At 38.3% G+C, this 22,779-nt stretch overlaps 2 non-coding genes across 2 annotated transcripts; both read right to left on the minus strand.

Annotated features, from left to right (window-relative positions):
• Window positions 1-546: 546 nt before the first annotated feature.
• On the minus strand, window positions 547-626 carry Trnal-uag. Its single transcript has one exon. It is a non-coding gene; the product is annotated as a tRNA-Leu (tRNA).
• Window positions 627-18,894: 18,268 nt separating this feature from the next.
• Trnak-uuu lies at window positions 18,895-18,967 on the minus strand. The gene has a single exon. It is a non-coding gene; the product is annotated as a tRNA-Lys (tRNA).
• Window positions 18,968-22,779: the final 3,812 nt, after the last annotated feature.

The raw sequence follows: 22,779 nt of genomic DNA on the forward strand, positions 1-22,779 counted from the left end.
TTTATAAAGCTCGCGGTTGTTCCCTGTCCACCCAGAGGGTACCATAATTCGCGTACAGGTTCAGGGTGGGGTGCCCAGGTTGTGTGTTTTGTAATCTTTATTTTACGAAACAAAATCCTTTCATTTTAAAACTAAGGGTAAGGTAAGATGACTTGGACGTATCAGTTATTTAAAAAAATGGTTAAAACAAATATTTGAAAAATTCGCTCACAGTTTTAATTATTTGAGCTACTCAAGTCCACCTTCTGAACAGATACCTTATAATATTGTTCTACAGACCGAAGCAATTCCCAATATGACGAACATTCAGAAGCAAAATTGTCCCAGCAGGTTCAGAACGCACCTTGGACAGGTGTCAACGATCAAGGCCTGTCGTGCACGGAACGGGTCCCAAAAAGGAAGAAAACTCAGCAATTTGACCATAAAATACGGTTTCAAGGTTGAGGTGACACAACCAGTGAAAGTTGATCCGCGACGCAGACCTGACCTGCTCAATATTTCTTCTGGTTCGTTAAAATCTCAATCAAAGTTACAAAAAAATCACTTTGACAGCGGTGGGATTCGAACCCACGCCATTTCTGACTGGTGCCTAAAACCAGCGCCTTAGACCGCTCGGCCACGCTGCCTCGGTGAAGATGGGCTAACAATGAGTACTATAAATAGATTCGTTTTGAGTTGGATGAGCTCCGAACAGAAGCAGCTTCGATAACAAACCAGAGCATAGCGGCGTGAGCGTGTAATGAAGAGTAATCAGTAGCAGGGCAGAAGCAACAACAACATCAACAACAACAACAACAGCATTGAATGGGAAATACAGAACAAGCTAAACTGTGGGGCAAGATGTTCGATATTACTATAGTGCTAATCACTCATAAACTATATTTTAGTTTATTGTAGTGAAACGAATAACTAGATAAATGTTTTTTTTATTTATTTGGCTTTTCATATTAACCCTTTACTGCCCACATTTTATCGTTTTTTCCCGTGTTTAGGAGGTCATTTTAAGCAACTTTTATTATACACACAACTTTACTTCTGTTGTTTTAGTTTTTTTGTTTCATTTTCAGTATTTTCATTTGCATTTATCATGTTTAGTTCAGTTTATTTATTTTTTTTATTATTTTTCATGTTTAGTTTATGTTTGTTTTTGGTATTTTTTGGCTTATTCTACCACCTAGGATCATTATCTTTTGCCTTTTTAGTTTTTTTTTCATGTTTGTACAGCCACTTTTTATTTTTTGCTTGTTTTCCGTTGTCATTGAAATGGTAGAAAACTTGAAGGCATAGCCTGGGACATTACAAAAATTACTTCATACTTATTTTTGCAAAGTATATTCGAAATGTTAATGAAAAACACTGAAAAAAATTAATTTTTTCTCAACATTGGCTAAGTCAAATTAAACAAGTAAAACTTCCACCCTATCTTTTTTAATTTTAAAAGTTCTTCTTACCAATGCTTTTTAAAGATCAAAAATTGGTTGAAAAAAAATGATTTTTGGCGAATTTTTAAATCAAAGCTCGCCTAGATTCTTTGCTGCTTTTTTCAATGTTTTGTGTTAAATCTTCTTGAATTAAAATTTCTTGCAAATTGACCAGAAATTTTTAGACCTACATAAATTTAATTTTAAGTTTTGTTTTTGGAAATAATCTTCCTTTTTTTTTCCTTTTTTAAAGCAACAAAGCCACATACTTTCACCATGAAATTTATCAGTTTTGAAGAAAATAATTTACGAGTCTAAAGTAAGAACTGTATTAGAAGGTAGTGCGACACACAAAAATGCGACGAAGAATTAACAGAAACATTTTATTTCTTGTGAAAGTAAATCATAATTTGCTTTAAAATTAGGCACATCGGAATGAGACGAGCAATAATTAATAAAAATAAAATCCAGTCATTTTCGGAAATCATTTTTTTTATCTTTCACAGTTGATCCTGTTCAATTAGTTCTACCCGATCATTAAATTTCAATTTCAAGGTTATTTTCGGGTTTGCAACATCTTAATATTTCACATAAAGTTTTTCATTTTTTGATATATCGATGCATCTGTGCTCTCTTATGCTAACTAGATAGAAAAATCAGCAAGCTTTGTACAAGGCAGCACAGAAGCATCGGCACATTTTTAAAAAAGAGGTGTTTTTTGAAAAAATAAAACAACTTTAGCAAACTTAAAAAAACACTAAACATAATGATTTGTGTCACAAAGGAAAGATAGGAAGGTAACCAAACAGAAAATAAATCGTAAAGTTCACTCGATTTCAGAGCAAATGATTTTGGGTCCCCTTTCAAACTCCATGTGCAAAATTTTCAAAAAAAAGTTTTCGCTAAAAAGCTGAAAAACTCAAAAAAAAAAAACGTACGTCTCATTTCGACGTTTAATTATCAACCACATCTTGATTTCCAATAGAATTTTAAAATAAACATCGCTTTATTACGACTCATTTTTGTGTGTTGTATTACTGTTCAATACAGTTCTTATGCAGGTAAGCTTAAAATTCATTCAAATAAATTTAGACCATTTCTGATTCTAAAAAAAGCGCTCTAATATATATTTTTTATCAGTTAACTTTTCAGGTTTTAATGTTTGACCTTGAATAAACAAAAACTAGAGCACGCAATGTAAACAATAACAAACACGTTTTGTTTGGCTGACCATTCTATGCATTGCCCTGAAGTCTGGTTGAAGTTGGTTGCCGGAGTCCCGAGTTATAATTACAAATGTTTACGGTAGTCTAACTTGTACGTGCGGCAAACGCGTTCTGGCCTGAAATCCCTTTGGCAAGTTGTCGCACTTACATCAATTTTCAGGGAGTGACAAGATAGCACGACAAGATTCAAACTTCATTCATATGAAAATTGACAAAAATGCAAGGAGTTTTTTTTTTTGGTTTTTATTGAATATCTCAGGATTGAAATCGAATTTTGGGGATCTGTGAAGGTCAAAATGTGAGGCATTGTTAGCTGCAAAAAATGGTGTTCTTAACTCAATTTGGCCCAAAATGCACGTGCGACAAGTTGGTACGACGGCGACGAGGTGTAAATTTTCGCTCGGAAGGCCCCTTAGATCCCTTTTTTTAGATAATTTTATAAAATTCGAGTTCCTGAGCCAATTTACAATACAAGCATGCTCCTGCTCGTGGACTCGCTCATATGTTAGAAAACAGATAGGAGTCAGAGTTGGAGTTGGAGTCGGTGGAGACGGCTACTGTTGAGGACCTCGAGTTGGTCTGAGATGGTCGATGTCGGTGTCTCTGAACCTTCAGAAGCCAGAGGAGGAATCGACTGATTTCCTCCAATTTTTTATGGGTTTTTTTATGGCTAAAGTCTAAGTAGGTATCGCTTCAAAAGATACCCGACTTCACAGCCAAGAGTGAATCACTTAGGACTTATGGATGAAACTTGACACTAATAAAATAATGCAAAATTGAAAATCAGGAATGGTGTAAAAATGATTTTTATTTTGATTTTATTTGTATTATAGATTAAGCTGATAGCTGGATTTACAAGCATCTTCTCACGGTCATTGGAAACGGTCAAAGATAGGCCTAGGGATGCCCAATTGGTGAGCAAAAATTCAATTCAAAGAAAAATATAGCTGGAAATTTGTATCTTTTATCGCTTTTTTAACATCATTTCTTGCAAATTTTATTATCGTGATGGAAAAATAAAATGATTCCTGGATTTTTTTTTATTATTACAGAATTAAGATCATCCCTAGTTCTTGCTCTATGTCGCCATAATGCGACCACGTGCTCCGTTTGTTTGCCAACAAAGCTGCAGCTGAGGGGGGAAGTGAGGGGGAGATCATTTGACATTTGTAATCCCGCATCTGACCCGCCGACCGTCGTTGGGCCGACGGTCGTTTCCAACGACCGAGTCCAGTATGGAACTGATCGTACAATAAATTTGAAACACAAAATTGACTAAGTTCATGCTAGAAGTTTAATAAAATTTGGTTATTTTGACCCCTCTCTACTCACCGTGTACCGTCATCAGGGGTGACATTGAGTCTGGAGGGGGGAGATTGGGTCATACAAAAATGCTGAAATTTGTATGATACAATCTCACCCCCCAGACCCAATGACACCCCTGGGTAATTTTCTACCAACTCACACGAAATCGGGAAAAGTTTCCCCGAACCCCCTTCGATTCGCGTGAAACTTTGTCCTAAGAGGTAACTTTTGTCCCTGATCACGAATCCGAGGTCCGTTTTTTGATATCTCGTGATGGAGGGGCGGTACGACCCCTTCCATTTTTGAACATGCGAAAAAAGAGGTGTTTTTCAATAATTTGCAGCCTGAAACGGTGATGAGATAGAAATTTGGTGTCAAAGGGACTTTTATGTAAAATTAGACGCCCGATTTGATGGCGTACTCAGAATTCCGAAAAAACGTATTTTTCATCGAAAAAAACACTAAAAAAGTTTTAAAAATTCTCCCATTTTTCGGTACTTGACTGTAAAAAAAATTTGGAACTTGTCATTTTATGGGAAATTTAATGTACTTTTCGAATCTACATTTTACGAAAAAAAGTTTTGAAAAAGTTACTTTTTGCGTTTCTCTTTGTTTCGTCGTCCGTGCCTGTCGCGGGTGACCATGAATGGCCATGATCGACGACGACCAACTTTTTCAAAAAAAAAAAATTCGTATGATCGCGATAACTCGTGATGATAATAAGAAAACCCCTTATGTCTATAAATCAAAATTTTTGTTATTGTCTGCTCTACAACTTTGTAAAACATTGTTACACTCTAAAAAATAACCTTGCAAAGTTAGAAAAAACACGAAATTTTAAAATGAAAAATTTTGTTCTAAATGAAAAAAATGATGCTTCTGGGTCAATGTAGATTCGAAAAGAACATTGAATTTCCCATAAAATGACATGTTCCAAAAATTTTTACAGTCAAGTAACGGAAAATGGGAGAATTTTTAAAACTTTTTTAGTGTTTTTTTCGATGAAAAGTACGTTTTTTTCGGAATTTTGAGTACGCCATCAAATCGGGCGTCTAATTTTACATAAAAGTCCCTTTGACACCAAATTTCTATCTCATCACCGTTTCAGGCTGCAAATTATTGAAAAACACCTCTTTTTTCGCATGTTCAAAAATGGAAGGGATCGTACCGCCCCTCCGTCACGAGATATCAAAAAACGGACCTCGGATTCGTGATCAGGGACAAAAGATACCCCTTAGGACAAAGTTTCACGCGAATCGAAGATGGGTGTGTTGGTGGAGAATTACCCCCCTGTTGACGGTAACACAAAACACTCGTCAACTTCTTCCTCAATGTGTTACGTAAAATTTGAATGAACCCTAAATATCTCACACATCGTTGGTGGTCCCATTCGGAAGGGGTCAGCTCATAAATATTGGCGTAATATTTTCGCACAATCTTTTGGCGTGCCTCCTCGCGGTAGTGTCTTAAATTATCACTGATTATATCCCTCTGGCGGGGGACTGAAATCCTACCGTATGTAGATACCGTCCAACCTTAAGAAAGCACAAGTTGGCACTATCCAATCAAATTTTTTTTTGGGCTTTAGGGTGCGATAATACCATTTTTGTCAATAATCGTAAAATTTTAGCGTTTAAAAAAATTTACTGAAAACTGTGGAACTCATGTGGGTTGAAAGAAGGCGTATCCCTAATAAATTCACATTCCGATCAGTTGCCTCATATAAAGCTACTTAAGGTGCCACTACTGGTGCAGTTTCTGGCTGGAACTTTGGGCACGATTTAATTCAATAAGTACGCACGCCACTACCATACTGCTGTTCTGACTGATTTGGGGAACTCTTTAGAGGGGGATCGATAATAACTGTGATTAACGATGGCTAATTGTGGTCGTAAGCCAAAATGTGGATTGCTGAAAAAGGGTTGGGTTCCCTTTTTTGGGGGTGAGATTATTTCATGCCCTGCATTCCAGATGCTTCATGGGTGGTCCACGGGTCGTCAAGGTAGGTGAGTTTACGTATTATGGTAAATAAATAAATGGCAATTAATTAACAAGGTGATTGTGGTAAAGACCCAAGATTATTTTTTGAAATGATGACCTGTAGTTAAGTCTTACTTTTTTGAAGCAAAAATTGACTTGAATAAATGAAAACATTCATGAAAGTCAAATGCTACTGAAACATTTATTTTAATGCAATCTAAAATTCCTTTAACCTAAGTACTATACAGATAGTGAAACAGCCTCTACCAAGAATTAATTTCAGCTTAGAACTTATTTATAGCATTTAAGTCAAGTTACAGATGTGATTGTTTTGCTTAAACTGATAATATCTCTCGCAATATTTGCATACCATAAATTGCCAATACCCGTCAGGGTTTTCTCGCGATCTACAAATCATTAATTATTTTACCCCCCATCACCAGACATCAGGCAAAGTCTCCTTTAGTCGCGGCGTCGAAGTGGAGATTAGTGCAATTCCCCAAGCTAATCGACAGGCGTCGTCTTCATAAGTAATGCATTAGCGTCAATAACGTGGCAGCCCGATGGGTCGATTTATTTGCACCCCGCGGGCAGAAATTGGTGCCATTTCTGGGCTCATCCAGCTGGCATCTCGAGCTGACAGCTATAGAAGAGGATTCTGAAGCGCATCCTGGTTCGTCAATATGGGGCTTAGAGGAAAAATGATCCGAGCGACTGCGGCTAATCGATCGACTATTAATTATTACGGCCTCCGTCCATTATCATGCGCCGCCGAGGATTAAGCTATCTGGTGCGGCGCGAAAGGCCTGCGGCTTCTATTGTGGATGAGCTGGACACGTGAATGTAAGTCGAAGTGCTGTGGAATAAAACAGAAACGATTTCTGTTAAGGTGCTTAAGATTTAGGCAGAATTTGAATATTTAGCAGACAATTTCCCTTACATTGACGAGTTTCATTTCCAAATTGTTGCTTTACAACTCTTAGTTTTCCATAGAACTGAAATGAGTTATTGTAGGTGTTAATAATCAGTCCAAAGTTTAAACATAACAGAAAAAATGATGGTAATATTCATTAAGGAATGGTGACAGATTTTGTGTCGAAAAATGTGTAATATTACATCAGAAATTGATAAATATTCATCTGGTTCACATTTTAACACATTTTTTATGTAAAATTACTCAAAAAAGAGGTAATATTCAACCAACCAAATTTTCAACCTTCCAAATTTCAACTTGTTTTCGGTGATGAATTACTCCATGCCAAATAGAAATTTTGGCAACTTGTCTGCGTTTTTTGGCCATTTCTATATTAAAGACATGATTTTTCAGTCTTGAAAATATATTTACAGAAAATCTCGTCCAATTCCAACAAGTTTTCCTCTGACCGCGATTCAATTGGAAGTATTGGAAAATTTTGGTTGAATATGTATACACAGCAAAAAAAAAATGCGTCTAGAAATGTAAAAATTTGGTAGGTTGAATATTACCCTCTTTTTTTGAGTAATTTTACATAAAAATATGTAGAAATGGGAACCTGATGAATATTCACCAGAAACTGATTCATCATTTTCTGATGTATTATAAAACACTTTTTTTCTGACATAAAATCTGTTACCATTTCCTGATGAATATTACCATCATTTTTTTCTGTGAATTTAAGAGTCTCTCAAAGTATATTCATAAGAAATTTGAGAATTTTCAAAAGAAAAATGCTATGAATTCGAAAAACAAATTTTCAAAAAGGTTGCTCTAGACTAGGGATGCCACATGATTTTTTTAAAATGTCAGTGAAAAAGTCTGTGTATATCAGAGCGATTGTCTAAAATTCAAATATATCAATTAACAGTCATAGAAATCCATCAAAAATTGTGTTTTTAAGCATTTGAAGACTAACGAAATAAGTTTAGATTGATATTTTTACAAAATATTAATTTAAAGAAGTTTTTAAAAAGTCTGTGCACCTGAAAAAATGTCTATCACAAGCTGAAATGTCTGTGAAACACAGACAAATCTTTGTATCTGGCATCCCTAGACCCTCTGACGAAATATTTCGATGGGCCCCGCAAAATGTCGGGAAAGACTTTCATGGTGCCAAATATCAGACTTTCCAATTTTTTTTATCTTAATGTTCTCGGAACAATATACCGTGCATGATGGTGCAAAATCTGGTTCAGAAGATATAATTGAAAAAAAGTATTTTTTGAAAATATCGAAATTCTGGCCAAAAAAATATGAAAAATATTTGTTTATGTGATATCGAATTTTCTGTCGAAAAACGATTTTTCAAGTTCCGTTTTCAAGTTATAGCGAGTTTTAAGCATAATTCTTGGAGAAAAAGTTGATTTTTCTTTTGTTTTTCTCTGGCTCATTGAAAATTGGGCAACTATGTAGTTTCTTTGATACCGCCTCACGAAGAATTCTAATCCTTGAAAATGAATTTATTTAAGCGTCATCTAGTTAGTCTGTAATTTTTAACTGACGATAGCTTGGAAACTATTAGTCTGATTTTCAATGTTAAAAAATGAACCATTGCGAATTTAAGTGTTTTTTCATAAAACTTATTTCATTTTTTTTAATCGTTTGATCCTTTTGAATTTGACTTTTGTAACTTAAAATCAAAAATCTCTTAAAAATTGCATGTTTTTCAGTGTATCTTTTTAGAAAGCCCGTCAAATTTCCTACAAGTTTGGCATTTACCACTTTTTGACACGATTTAACAGCTTCTAGATATTTAAATAAACAAAAATGTTAAAATATCTTACGACCTTCTCCAATATCAATCTCGAGTGCAACTGGATCCATGTAAACAAAAATGGCATATATTAGATAAAATAACAACAAAGTCTACAAAGTTTCATTGGAATCCGAGAGGGCAGAAGATCATGAAGATTATAAAATTTCGACCCAAATCCGTTCTTACACGTTTTAGCTATAAGTTGCCTATTTTTAAAATATTTCGATGAATTAAAAACAAAAAAAAAATATTGGTAACTTCTTCTAACATTATCAATACTTAGGTGAAATTCACTCACTTATTGATTCACGTGGTCATTTTTTTTACGATTGATAAAACAATACGACCAACGCAGAACGGTAGTTTTTTCTAGACAAAAGGTTATTGACTCATGTTGTATCGACAATTACATGTCTCGCCAACAGTTGCTTTATTCTGTAATCATTATTCTATTACCGGTAGCCTGTCGGCACAATTGTAAGTAATACACGCGGAATCGGAATCGTGATTTCTTTTTCTGCCATCAAACCCGCCATCAACACACAACAGTTGAGAACGATAATTGCACTTCATTCATATCGAACGTGTAGTATCGATTCAATGCAATCATAAGTCAGTGACTCTAGCGGTTTGTTCACACTGTGTCTATGTTAGCAGCATGTTAACAAATGTCAATGAATTTCAAATTTGCACCTCGTGAATGATTGAAGACATGCCTCGCGGGTCACACACACTCGCGGGTTGACGGAAGAGAAATCCGTCATAATGGGAACGGAATTTGCCTAATTAAACACTTCTGGTTGTAGAACCGTTGTTGTTCTGAACGGGGCTCGATCCTGTCATTCTCGGGCAATGATCAGCTCGCGGGACACGTCCACAAATAACAATTATAAGCTGACAAATTTATTTCGCCCATTTCAATAAACTTCATCGAAATGACACTACTGATCGGTGTCGGTTCATTGAAATAGATATTTTCTGTTTTATTATTGCCAAGTGGGCTTACCGTCCGGGCATCATGTTTGAACACCGACTTGGCCGACCGGCCAGATTAGCGCGGCCGCCACACGCGGTATCGATGCCTGGTTGCTGCACACGACTTCATTTTCACCGCCGTGAGAAAAGTTGTGACTGCGGCGTCAAGCATGATGGCAGGCGCGCAAGTCAGCATCATGATGGCTCGTCGCAAGTGCTTGGCGGCATCACGGGTGAGAATTAGAACCTTGGCATGGTTCCGTTCTTCGAGGAATCTTTATGGGCGCTTGAGGTCTTCTTTAGGGCACAGGACATTAATTGCTTTTTGATGAGAAAAATGACAGCTTCTTTTGCAATTTGGTAAAACTTTTATTGCAAGCTTTTCCACTAAGGGTTAAGGGATTTCTTGGTTGAGCTGATTAGAACTATCAAAGTCACCTCAATCTATCAATAATTCCCAACATCACCACAACACTAATAAATCAATCAATCTACCATACAATCCACATCCTTTTCAATGCTCTTGAAAAAAGCTATTTTCTGAAACAAAGAGTCCTTCTCTCAACAGAATTCAAACCAAGTCATCACGTCATTCCCCGTCCTCAAGGGGGTACTTGATCCACCGAGGGGACCCGTAGATCCCCAGTTTACGGTAGCACTAGAGCAAAACCCACTTGAGAGGGAAAGGGTCGTGCCGTGTACCATTTACGGTGCAAATGCGTTGACTCAACGCAAAAGTGAGCGTACAGACGAGAGGAACCCTCTGGAATTACGCGATCGATGACAAATCAGATCATTTATTATGTCGGATAAACAAAGCGTTTTGTTCCGTGAACGGCGGGTTGGTTCGATTAGCATGACATTAGTGAGACACGCGGGCTTCGTTCGGTGGAATAGGTCACCGCATCGAAAACCACACCGGGACAGGTACTATGGTTGTTGAAGATATCTGGGTGAGTCGCGCGTTGAACGGAGTACACCTGATGACTTCTCGCCAGAAACAAATATTCCCAGGCCAGCAGCCTGCGTGGCTTAATCTTAATGGCAAATTCCGCACGCGGCCAGTGCAAGAAAATACCTCTTGGATCTGTGCTAATAGCACATCTTCGGCTGCAGCGGTCCTGCCCTAAGCAAAAGCTCCTAGAGAGCATAGCGCATATATTACGCGACTTAGACCAGCATTATAAGGGATATTAGCTACAGCTACGAGCGCGCGCGCGCACGAGATCTCATACCTCGGGTATTCAAGCTCCGTCGAAACTGGTAATGAGAAGAATTTGAACTGTGCTCGCACTTGACTCTCATCAAAATCGCATTAAATTTCGAATCGTCGTGATTCCACTCCGCCGGGTTCGGGTCATTTGTTTTAGCGGAATGGTTAATGATAATAATTTGTGCGCCAGAGTGTGGGGAAATTGGAGATGCTGGAGCCTGTGGGGAGAGGTTCAAGGTGCAGAATGAAGCTCTGAGGTGAGTAAGTGTATGGGAAAATGGAATTGAATTGATATTATTTGTTAAAATTTTCATAAAGCAACATTTATATAAATAAAAGAATTAGAAACACGTTCCAGTTATTCTGCAGCAATTATTCTCCTGTAATGTTAAGATAAGGTTGGGTATGATTTTGGTTGAAAACTTGCTTGTCTCAAGTGAGTTCATGCTTATATATGAATTACTATGGGAAATTTTGATTTTTTCTTCAATCGCTCCTACAGGTCCTGGAAAAATCAAACAGCAACATCATGGCATGGCCAGGAATGAGCGAAATATTTTGTATAATGACTTCGCGAGTGACCTTGAACAGCGATGATCGACCCAACCAACTTTTTCAAAAATTTTGCTTTGTAAAACCGCGATAACTCGTGATGTTTACCAACAAACCCCTTATGTTTATACTTATCTTTTTTCATTGTCTGCTTTTAAAACTTTGTAGAACTTTTTTACACTCTAAAACATAGCCATAAAATTTACAAAAACTCGAAATTTTAAAATGAAATTTTTTGTTCAAAATGAAAAAATGAATGGTTGCCTCTCACCCAGTCGGCCTGGGTTTGATCCCAGAAGGTGACATTTTCCTAGACGAGATTTGTCTGATCATGCCTTCCGTCGGACGGGGAAGTAAATGTTTGCACCGGTCACCTAGTTTCGAGTAGGAATCTCGTAATCAAGAACGCGAAGGCAATGCTGTAGAGCAGCCATTCTCAATTTCCAAACCATCACCACTTCAGGCTGCAAATTATTGAAAACACGTCTTTTTTCGAATGTTCAAAAATTAATGGGGTCGTATCGCCGCTCCGTCACAAGATATCGAAAAATGGATCTCGGATTCATGAATCGAAGAGGTTTTGGGGCAACTGCTGTGTGAGTTGGCGGAGAATTACCCAAATATAAGCATAGGTGAACTTTACATTTTTTTAAATACAAGATGTTTCAAAGTTTGTGTCACTTCTTTTAAAAGTTATTTTTAATATATAAGTTACGGAAATTGCTTTCCGCATAATTGATCGACGCCACCAACATCGTCAGCACAGCCGGCAACAGTAACCCAAACTGCGAACAAAGCTAAACTTCGTTTACCTTACCGCGATTAAAGCAAGTAGCTCGATTAATGCTCTGTAAGCAAAACCTCAGTACCTCGTGTGTGAGGCTCTGGGGAACTTTTCGATCATAATAAAATCAGAACATTTTGGACAGTCTAACTAACCACATCGGTGTTATTAATTTGGCGAAATATCTCCCCTCCTACAATGGACGTTCCATAACTGGCGCAGTCGAGTCTTCGCCGGAAGGTGGCTGTGCCCAGTGATTGAAGTGGTCGTTCGCGAAAATCTCGGTAGTGAGACCGAAAGTACAAGTTAATGCGAAAAACACGGCAGTTGTTCATTCAGCAGAAATTCGTCACCAACGGCTCTGGAGATCAGGAGTGAAGCAGCCAAGGAAATTGCCTGGTGAAATAGCCACCGACCGAAGAAGATGAACCAACGTTATCCGCTGGATACTTCGGCAAGAGGCGTGATACCATCGTGTGCACATCGCGAAAAACTCGGATCAGAGTTCATGAGCGCAGCACGACATGGATTTCAACACCTTCGACGAGGAGGACAAAGGAACAGCGTTACCCGGAATTTCAACAAGCAACAAAATTTAAAGTGAAAAAAAATCTAAATTAAAAATTCAAAAATATTTTTCCAAATTTGATAAGTTAAGTGAGTGTGTGTGTGAGTAAAAACAAAATCAGCAATTCGAAAATCAGATTAACTAATTTGACAAAAGGAAAAAACAAGATTCAAAATTTATTTTTTTTAGAAGGTGTGTGAGTGATTAAAAAAAAACATAGAAAACCATTTCAAAATTTTGTAGCAAAAAAATTTAAGTTAATCGAGTGTGTTTGAAATTGTTAAGAGGAAACATTACAATGAAATAATAGTTTGTTTGTAATAGCTAATTACAAGTCTCGATTTGTAATTCAGAGTTACAGAAATGTAACAAACGAAGATGTTATTAAGGATTACGTAATCTTTGATTACAAATATTTGTAACACTTAATTACAAAACTGCAACAACTATAATGTTTCAAACATCACCAAGGAAGCTTCTGATATTTCAAACTCGCTGAGTGACCTGTTTGGTAGTTCTTTCCGATGGAAAATTTCTGTGCAGTCGATACGGATCGAGACGATCCTTTCTTGGTGAGGGAGCAGTTACGGAAATTGCTTTCCGCATAATTGATCGACGCCACCAACATCGTCAGCACAGCCGGCAACAGTAACCCAAACTGCGAACAAAGCTAAACTTCGTTTACCTCGCCGCGATTAAAGCAAGTAGCTCGATTAATGCTCTCTAAGCAAAACCTCAGTACCTCGTGTTTGAGGCTCTGGGGGACTTTTCGATCACAATAAAATTAGAACGTTTTGGACAGTCTAACTAACCACATCGGTGTTATTAATTTGGTGAAATCGAAAATGGACGTTCCATAACTTATATTTTCATTTAAATTTAATTTTTGAAGCTGTGATATATAAACAGATAAATTGCATGATTTCTATAAATTTTAATCAGGCGTTTTGAAGTTTAGGCGTTTTGAAGTTTAGGTTTTTAAGTTTTTGCCGGAATGAAGATTTAAAATTATCTGTACCAGGTTTTAAAAGATTTCGACAGATTTTTCATTTTCTGCCAATTTCGAACATCTTTTCGATTAAAATTAACGAGTTCGATGTCGAGAAAATCGAAAAATTTTGCTTTCTTTAATTTAAAAGAAAATGTAAATTAAATCTAAAAACTAAATAAACCATCACAATTTCACATGCTTTAGAATTAATTCATATCCTTTCTCCACTACCTTATTTATAATTGTGATATTTTCATCTGCCAGATTTTTTCAGTACTTGGCCAGATTTTTGCAATTTTATTTTAGAGTTATAATCGTTCAGTGAAGTTTCACGCTTAAGTTTTTACCAACATTTCAACCACTGAACGTTCGGTTAACTAAAAACTAACGATTTCAGTATAATTCAACTGCTGCATTTAGTTTGAAATGTTTATCAAGCTCAATGCTTGGCATGATAAATAATCATGTCATTTTGTTTTACAATAAACATTACAAGAAAACCATTTGACTCGTTTTTGCACGGTTTTCTTCGGACTTTCTTGCATGGATTGAAAATGCTCAGCAACGATAATGTCTATTTTGATAAAACTAGCGATGAACAAATGTGGAATCCTGGAATCTCTAATACTAATAGGTATTTTCATCGAACTAATATTGGCAAATATTAGCCGCGGATAAAAAAAAGAAGATTGTTTTGAAATACCACTGTCACTGTCTCTTCTTTTAAATGGGTTTTTCTTCCCCAAGGCTTCATCCATAAAGTACGTCACGCAAAAATCAGCCAAAATTTACCCCCCTCCCCCCCTTTGTCACGCTTTTCCTATACTTATAACATGCAATGACCCCCCCTCCTCCCCTAGAGCGTGACATACTTTATGGATGACGCCCAACTCACACAGCTGTTGACTTAAAAAACTAACTTAATCCACCTATGTGGTTGATGCCTTCCTCACTTATTACCATGGGTAATATGAGTGGTTTGGACACATATTTCAGCAATTTTTTTTTTAGGTCCAGAACAATAAGTACACAGATATAACTTAAGTTGTCATAACTCGAGACAGGGTTGCCAGATTTTCAATGTTGTGGACTCGTTGGAAAGGTCTCTTGATTACCTAAACAACGATGGGTCGGATGATGGATCCGGACATCGTTTACATGCATTTAAGTGAGATCCGGCTTCAAAAAAGTACATAAATATCACTTAAGTGGTCATAACTCGAGACAGGGTTGCCAGATCTTCAATGTTGTGGACTCGTTGGAAAGGTCTCTCAATTATCTAACCAACGATGGGTCGGATGATGGATCCGGACATCGTTTACATGCATTTAAGTGAGATCCGGCTTCAAAAAAGTACATAAATATCACTTAAGTGGTCATAACTCGAGACAGGGTTGCCAGATCTTCAATGTTGTGGACTCGTTGGAAAGGTCTCTTGATTACCTAACCAACGATGGGTTAGATTATCACTTAAGTGGTCATAACTCGAGACAGGGTTGCCAGATCTTCAATGTTGTGGACTCGTTGGAAAGGTCTCTTGATTACCTAACCAACGATGGGTCGGATGATGGATCCGGACATCGTTTACATGCATTTAAGTGAGATCCGGCTTCAAAAAAGTACATAAATATCACTTAAGTGGTCATAACTCGAGACAGGGTTGCCAGATCTTCAATGTTGTGGACTCGTTGGAAAGGTCTCTTGATTACCTAACCAACGATGGGTCGGATGATGGATCCGGACATCGTTTACATGCATTTAAGTGAGATCCGGCATCAAAAAAGTACATAAATATCACTTAAGTGGTCATAACTCGAGACAGGGTTGCCAGATCTTCAATGTTGTGGACTCGTTGGAAAGGTCTCTCGATTATCTCACCAACGATGGGTCGGATGATGGATCCGGACATCGTTTACATGCATTTAAGTGAGATCCGGCTTCAAAATAGTACATAAATATCACTTAAGTGGTCATAACTCGAGACAGGGTTGCCAGATTTTCAATGTTGTGGACTCGTTGGAAAGGTCTCTTGATTACCTAACCAACGATGGGTCGGATGATGGATCCGGACATCGTTTACATGCATTTAAGTGAGATCCGGCTTCAAAAAAGTACATAAATATCACTTAAGTGGTCATAACTCGAGACAGGGTTGCCAGATCTTCAATGTTGTGGACTCGTTGGAAAGGTCTCTTGATTACCTAACCAACGATGGGTCGGATGATGGATCCGGACATCGTTTACATGCATTTAAGTGAGATCCGGCATCACAAAAGTACATAAATATCACTTAAGTGGTCATAACTCGAGACAGGGTTGCCAGATCTTCAATGTTGTGGACTCGTTGGAAAGGTCTCTTGATTACCTAACCAACGATGGGTCGGATGATGGTTCCAGACATTGTTTACATACATTTAAGTGAGATCCGGCTTCAAAATAGTACATAGTACATAAATATCACTTAAGTGGTCATAACTCGAGACAGGGTTGCCAGATCTTCAATGTTGTGGACTCGTTGGAAAGGTCTCTCGATTACCTAACCAACGATGGGTCGGATGATGGATCCGGACATTTACATGCATATAATTGAGATCCGGATATATGTGAAAACACATTTTTATACATAACTTTTGAACTACTTATCGAAACTTCCAACAATTCAATAGCGATGTATGGGACCCTAAACCAAGTCGAATGCAACTGGTTCGATCAAAATCGGTTCAGCCAGTGCTGAGAAAACTTGGCAAGATTTTTGAACACATACATACATACACACACACACACATACACACACACACATACACACACACACATACACACACACAGACATTTGTTCAGTTTTCGATTCTGAGTCGATATGTATATATGAAGGTGGGTCTTCGAGCTTTTAATAAAAAGTTCATTTTTAGAGCAGGATTATAGCCTTACCTCAGTGAGGAAGGCAAAAACGTGTTTTTCAATAATTTGCAGCCTGAAATGGTGATGATTAGGATATTTGGTATGAAATGGACTTTTATTCAAAATTGGACGCCCATCAAGGCATTAGCATTAGAATTAGCATTTGGAGGACGCCCCACCACCGGAAGGCTCCACAACGCTTATCCCACTGTTTGGTCTGGTTGTGTTAGACCCTCATCCGGAACAATAATCCAACACGGGAGATACCATGTCTTCATCTTTTGATGAGTGTGTAATACAGCCCAGGGCATAAGGGGGTCCACGCCGGGTCCAAGCTATCCTCAAGGAAATGAAGGAATGTTAGTAAACACCTATCTAAAGTGCGTAGGGACCCCTACGTCACCTTAGTGGTATAGATGTTTGTAGGCAGGATTTGGACTCAATGTTAGTAGGAGAGGTAGAACCCTAGGACATACCCCGAAAGGTATTGCGGGCGAATCAAGTAGAGTTAGTTTTTTTTTATTATTAAACAGTACAGATTGCACAGTGTAAAAGATGCATGATTTATAGATATTCTATTTAAAGCAACGGCAGACACAACGCGACGATGCCGTGCATGAATAAATTGACTGTTGTATTACTAAACCAATCATTTTCTCCGGTAAAAGCAATGTTGATTAAACACAATTTTAAGATATCAGCTATTAAACTCAAACTATCGACTGTAAAAGTAAAGAGAAGTTTATATTTTCCTTTAAATTATTATATGTTTAAGCGAAGTTCGAGGTTGTAAATGATTTAACGCATAATTAGAATCTTGATTTTAAACTTTTACAGCGATGCAGAGGAGACAAAAAATATTTATTTGTTTGTTTTATTTAATAAAATGTAAGAATTAGAAGTTAAAGTTTAACGACCGATTCAAAGGCATGCTTAGTTAAAATTTAAATGTTTGTGCAATGGGATTAATCAACATATTTAATATTTTTTCAATAAATACAATAATAATGTATATCTAATAAAAGAACGCAAAAAAACAATAAAAAAATCAAGAGTGAAGAAAAAGGAAAGGTCTCACCCGAGTTCTGCAGGTTATCCGGTCATCTGGTGATGTGCCATTCTCTGCCGATGATCAAAAAACATTGGAGGAGCCAGCACGCCAGCACTACTGTGGACCAGTCCATTGTTCAGCCATCTCACCTCCACAAGTCTAGCAGGAAAGCTTGTCCCTTTCACTCATTGAACACGTCAAACGTCCGGCAACATCCTTGCGGATAGAAACCCGACCCTCTAACTCTCCCCCACGCACTCGCTGTGTGAAAATCCGATTCCGGTTCCACACCAGGTTCAGCGACGAATGCAGCAGTTCACTAACACTCGCGATGTCAAAGCTGCTAAGATTCTTCAAAACAATATGAGCTTTAGTAACAGCGATCAAATTAGACTCCATGTGAGAAAAACACTACTTGATTTCTTTCCCCGAAGCAGATTCTACAACTACGCCAATTTTAGACGAACCAGACGAACACAATTTTCTCACTTGACAGTCTCAACACCCGTTGCCACTTTACTAATTTTTCGGCAGCTCTCCCTCTCTCTCTTTATTTTTGGATTTCGTTCCCGGTTTGTACTAAATGCCGCCTGACATCTCTAAATGTAGCCAAGGCTTGGTTTGACAGTACTAATTCTTCTCGCTCACTCATCTTCCGGAGGGCGTAGCCCAACTTTTCGAGGCCACCTCTTGCTGGTGAGAGGCTTCCTAAAAAAGCAAAATTCCGGCATTTTTCGCGAAAAAACACCAGATTCCAACCACTTCCACCATAAAAACTACCTCCGCGAAGACCACTGCCACCGAAACTCGCACAAACTCCCAAAAAACAGCGAAAAACGACCGAACCGACGACCGCAGCAAAACACGACCACTCGCGATGACAGTGCTGCCCAAAAAAAAAATTGGACGCCCATCAAGGCGTACTCAAATTCCGAAAAAAACGTATTTTTCATCGAAAAATAAACAAATATAGTTTTGAACCTCTGTCATTTTTAGTTACCCAACTGAAAACAATTGGGAAAATATTAATTTATGGTAAATTTTATGTACAAAGTTTCACGCAAATAAAAGAGGGGTCGGGGCAACTTTTTCCGATTTCGTGTGAGTTGGCAGAGAATGACTCAAATCAGAATGGCTAAATTTTATATGATTCTCAGATGTCCAACATATCACTCAAAGATGTACAAAAAAGACATCCCGCCCGAATAGGGACTTGAACCCTAGACCGTTGGATTAAAAGTCCAACGCTCTACCGACTGAGCTATCCGGGCTGTTGTTGTTCCGCTTTGCCATTTCAATTCCACACCATCGTTACTTTTCCGCGGTGAATCCGTTACCAAGCTGCAATCAGCTCTCAGCTGCTCAAACAAAACGTGTGACTTCAAGTTCAAACAGAACTGCGTGGCCAGGCAGGTTGTCAATCCGCCCCCTCTCTGATTCACGCTAAGTGGCTCCCGCCGCGCGCGGAGAATCAATTATGAGTACTGTGAATGTGTGTAATTTTCGGCGTTACATTTTCTGAGGCTGGGCCCGCGTCAAACCGGTTACCCTCCCAAAAACCCGTAATTAACCAATTTACAAATTTGCACATAAATCGCCGTGTCCGACATGACAAGGGTGACAGTCGGCGCAGTTCTTGCCGGTGGTGGCAGCCCACGGACGTGGGGGCTTTCTGTAAATTAACACTTTCTGGCAGGCGAATTTCACACGATTTCAGGTGCACGTGTGCCCTTGGACGAGTATTTAGCTAAAGCCCTTATCCGGTCACGAGGCTTTTGCCGAGCATCGATAGTGGAGCTTTCGGAAATTGGTGGATTCGGTAGAGTGGATTTAAGCCACTTGGCGTAAGTCCATTTTCCGATTAGCTGCCAAGGGCAACCACAAATCTGGGGGATGTCAGAAACGGTTCCTTTCAACGGCTTGGGATTGCTGATTACGGCTGAGTGATTCATGGAGGTGAATCATGAAATTGTAGACTCGTTTTGGGAGGTTTATGAATAGTTTGGCTAATTTGTGTGAATTAATTTGAAATCGTGATTTTATGCATTTTATAAAAACTTAATTTAAGGAATACTCTTACAAATCATAATTATAATAATTGGTTCCCAATCGGTTGGCACGATTTTCCTCTCATCATAGGTTATAACCGACAGAAGTGCACTAAGCTCAAACTTCAACCAATAATGCTCACCTTCCCTCTAACGAGTCAGTAAGCGGTCAGTTCTACTGCAGAGACTCCACCCTTCCTACCCTCCTCGGAGTGATTTTCGCCCCAACGACGTCAACGACGAGTTCAAACGGTTAGGGTCGGAAAGATTGACTCAACAACAGCCGGGGTCGGCCACAGAACAATCATCTGCCACGGCGCGGCGATACGATCTTAATTGTGCAGCTTAATGACACCGTTTAATTCAATCCGAGCTCTCGGGCTGGAGAACACTGAGCGTGAAAACTCCCGGCGAACTTGGCCCAGCCAGCCAGTCAGCAGTATGACATTAACCGAGAAAAGCTTCAGCAGGAGGTAAACTCGACGAGCCCTTGCCGTCATCCATCATCATGTGGGGCAGGCAAACCAACACAGAAGTGCTGGCAAAGACTCGGGATCTTACTGCTAGAACTGATGCTGCTGGTACGGCGATCAAGAACAGAGCGTCAAGATCGGACGGATCTCCGCGTGTTAAAACCATTTTCTGTAAAGGCTGCAGCGCCGCTGAGGCAGCATTATTGTTGAACATGATCGACATGGGCTAACCTCGGTGAACTCCGAACGGCAAGTCTCGGGGGGAAAAATCGCGCAACACCCCTTGCGACGACGATCCTCTCGAGCGCCTTGCAATTAATTATCGAATTAACACGTTCAACATGCACTTCCAATCATGCTTGACCTTCGTGTGATTTTATGATATTTTGGCTTTGGGCTATTTGGTGCTTGTTATTGTTGTGTTAGAGCATAATTTTTCAGCTCTCTGGGTTGTTTAGAGCATGGGTTCTAGCATTGGGTTCCTCATGACATACAACAGAGGTGTCCAGTTTTATTGTTGGATTTTTAAGATACAAATTGATAATTTTGCGTTTCTAAAAATGTTTTGGTATTGGGTAATTATCTACCAACTCATACGAAATCGTGAAAAGTTACCTCGACCCCTCTTCGATTTACGTGAATCTTTGTCATAAGTGGTAACTTTTGTCTCTGATCTCGAATCCGAGGTCCGTTTTTTGATATCTCGTGACGGAGGGGCGGTACGACCCCGTTTATTTTTGAACATTTAAAGAAGAACGTGGTTTTCAATAATTTGCAGCCTGAAACGGTGATGAGATAGAAATTTGGTGTCGACAGGACATTTATGTAACATTGAACGCCGATATGATGGCGTACTCAAAATTTCGAAAACACGTATTTTGTTTCAATGTTAATCAGGTCACAAAGGCAAGGCAATTTTAACCAGGGCTGTGGAGTCGGAGTCGGAGCCGGAGTCGGTGGCGTCGGGTCTTTTTCGGGACCTGGAGTCGGAGTCGGAGTCGGTTGAATTTTATGAGCTGGAGTCTGCCTGTGTGGATCAATCGGACCGCGCGCTGGACTCACAATCCAGAGGTCGCTGGTTCGAATCCCGAGGCGGACGCAAAAAATTCTAAGTGTAAATATAGGTATTCGGTGCCCTCTCCCCGTGCCATACCTTCACACTTAGGAGTCCCGGGAGGCGGAGTCTTGTCGCAAAAAGAACGATACACACCTGTGGATCCGTTGACGAAACCGCAAGGCCACATTATAAGGTGTTACGTCGATTCCGTTTTTTTTTCCGTTATGAGCTGGAGTCGGAGTCGGAGCCGCAAATTTCTGATAACCCGGAGTCGGAGTCGGAGTCGGAGTTATCTAAAATTTAACAAAAAAAATTTTTTTTTTACTTGTTCACTATTTGTTATAATGCAGGTTAGTTCACAGAACTTCTTATATTTTTAAGTTTTTTAAAGTTGCATTCGTTATAATTTTTAATTTTTTTCAGGAGATTTATCAGACGCCATTATGTTTTTTGAGCATTTTTATTGTGATTGGAATGCTCTTATTGTGTTATTTCACTTTGATCACTATATGATATCCTGTTAATCCTCTCGAACCCAATTTTGTAGTATCATAAAAAATTTAATTAATTAAAAAAATAAGACACAATATTGGTTTTGCACTAAGAAATATTCAATTGATTCTTGTCTGCATCCTTTTGTCTATATTTATTAACCCTTTCAATTCAAATTTGACCAAAGTGTCGATCCTTGGGCGAGCTATTTTGATATCGTTGCAAATAATTGTTGAACAAATCTAAAGATTACAGAACCAGACAGGACTTAATAAAAAATGTATAAATAAATAAAATGATAGGATTTTAATTTATAATAATATTCTTCTCCAGCTATGGCATGATGTCCATGTACGTCTTAAATAAAAATCAATGGAGCTTTAAAAATAGTTTCGTTTAAAATTGTTATTTAAAACCATGGTGACTTCACCTTGCTTCTTATAAATGTCAGCCTAAAAGTGAGCTAATTTAATATATATGTTATTTAAATCGATCATTAAGGCAAGCTTACTTTTAATGATTCATTACTATAAAAATAACAGTATAATATTTAAATTTATTAGCTTTTAATAAATTAAGTGATAATTTGAGGTTATGTTAATGAGTCCAAAATTACTTTCAAAATTGTTCTTCTAAAAATGCCTTCAAAACTGGAAATATGTTTGATACTGTCCAGACTCGATTATTATAAGCCTCGATTATCCTTAGTTCGATTTGTATGGGCTTCGGATAATCGAATCACGTTCTAAAAAAATATTTTCGTTCTTCCATTTGAGTTCTGCGACCCCATTTTAGTCAAATTTGAATAGTAAATTTCCTATTAAATATCAAAATGCATTTTTTCAATATGTTAACACCGCCATTTTGGACGCCATCTTCAATTTAAAAATTTTAAATCACTTTAGCGTAGTTTAGGGGTCATACTTAAGCCCGACAATTAAAAATAAGACAACGTTGTTCGATTATCCGAAGTGAAATTTTTCCGAGGCCTTCGGATAATCGAGTCTGGACTG

Source organism: Culex quinquefasciatus, chromosome 2 (assembly GCF_015732765.1).
Source record: "Culex quinquefasciatus strain JHB chromosome 2, VPISU_Cqui_1.0_pri_paternal, whole genome shotgun sequence".
In the NCBI taxonomy this organism is placed as follows: Eukaryota; Metazoa; Arthropoda; class Insecta; order Diptera; family Culicidae; genus Culex; species Culex quinquefasciatus.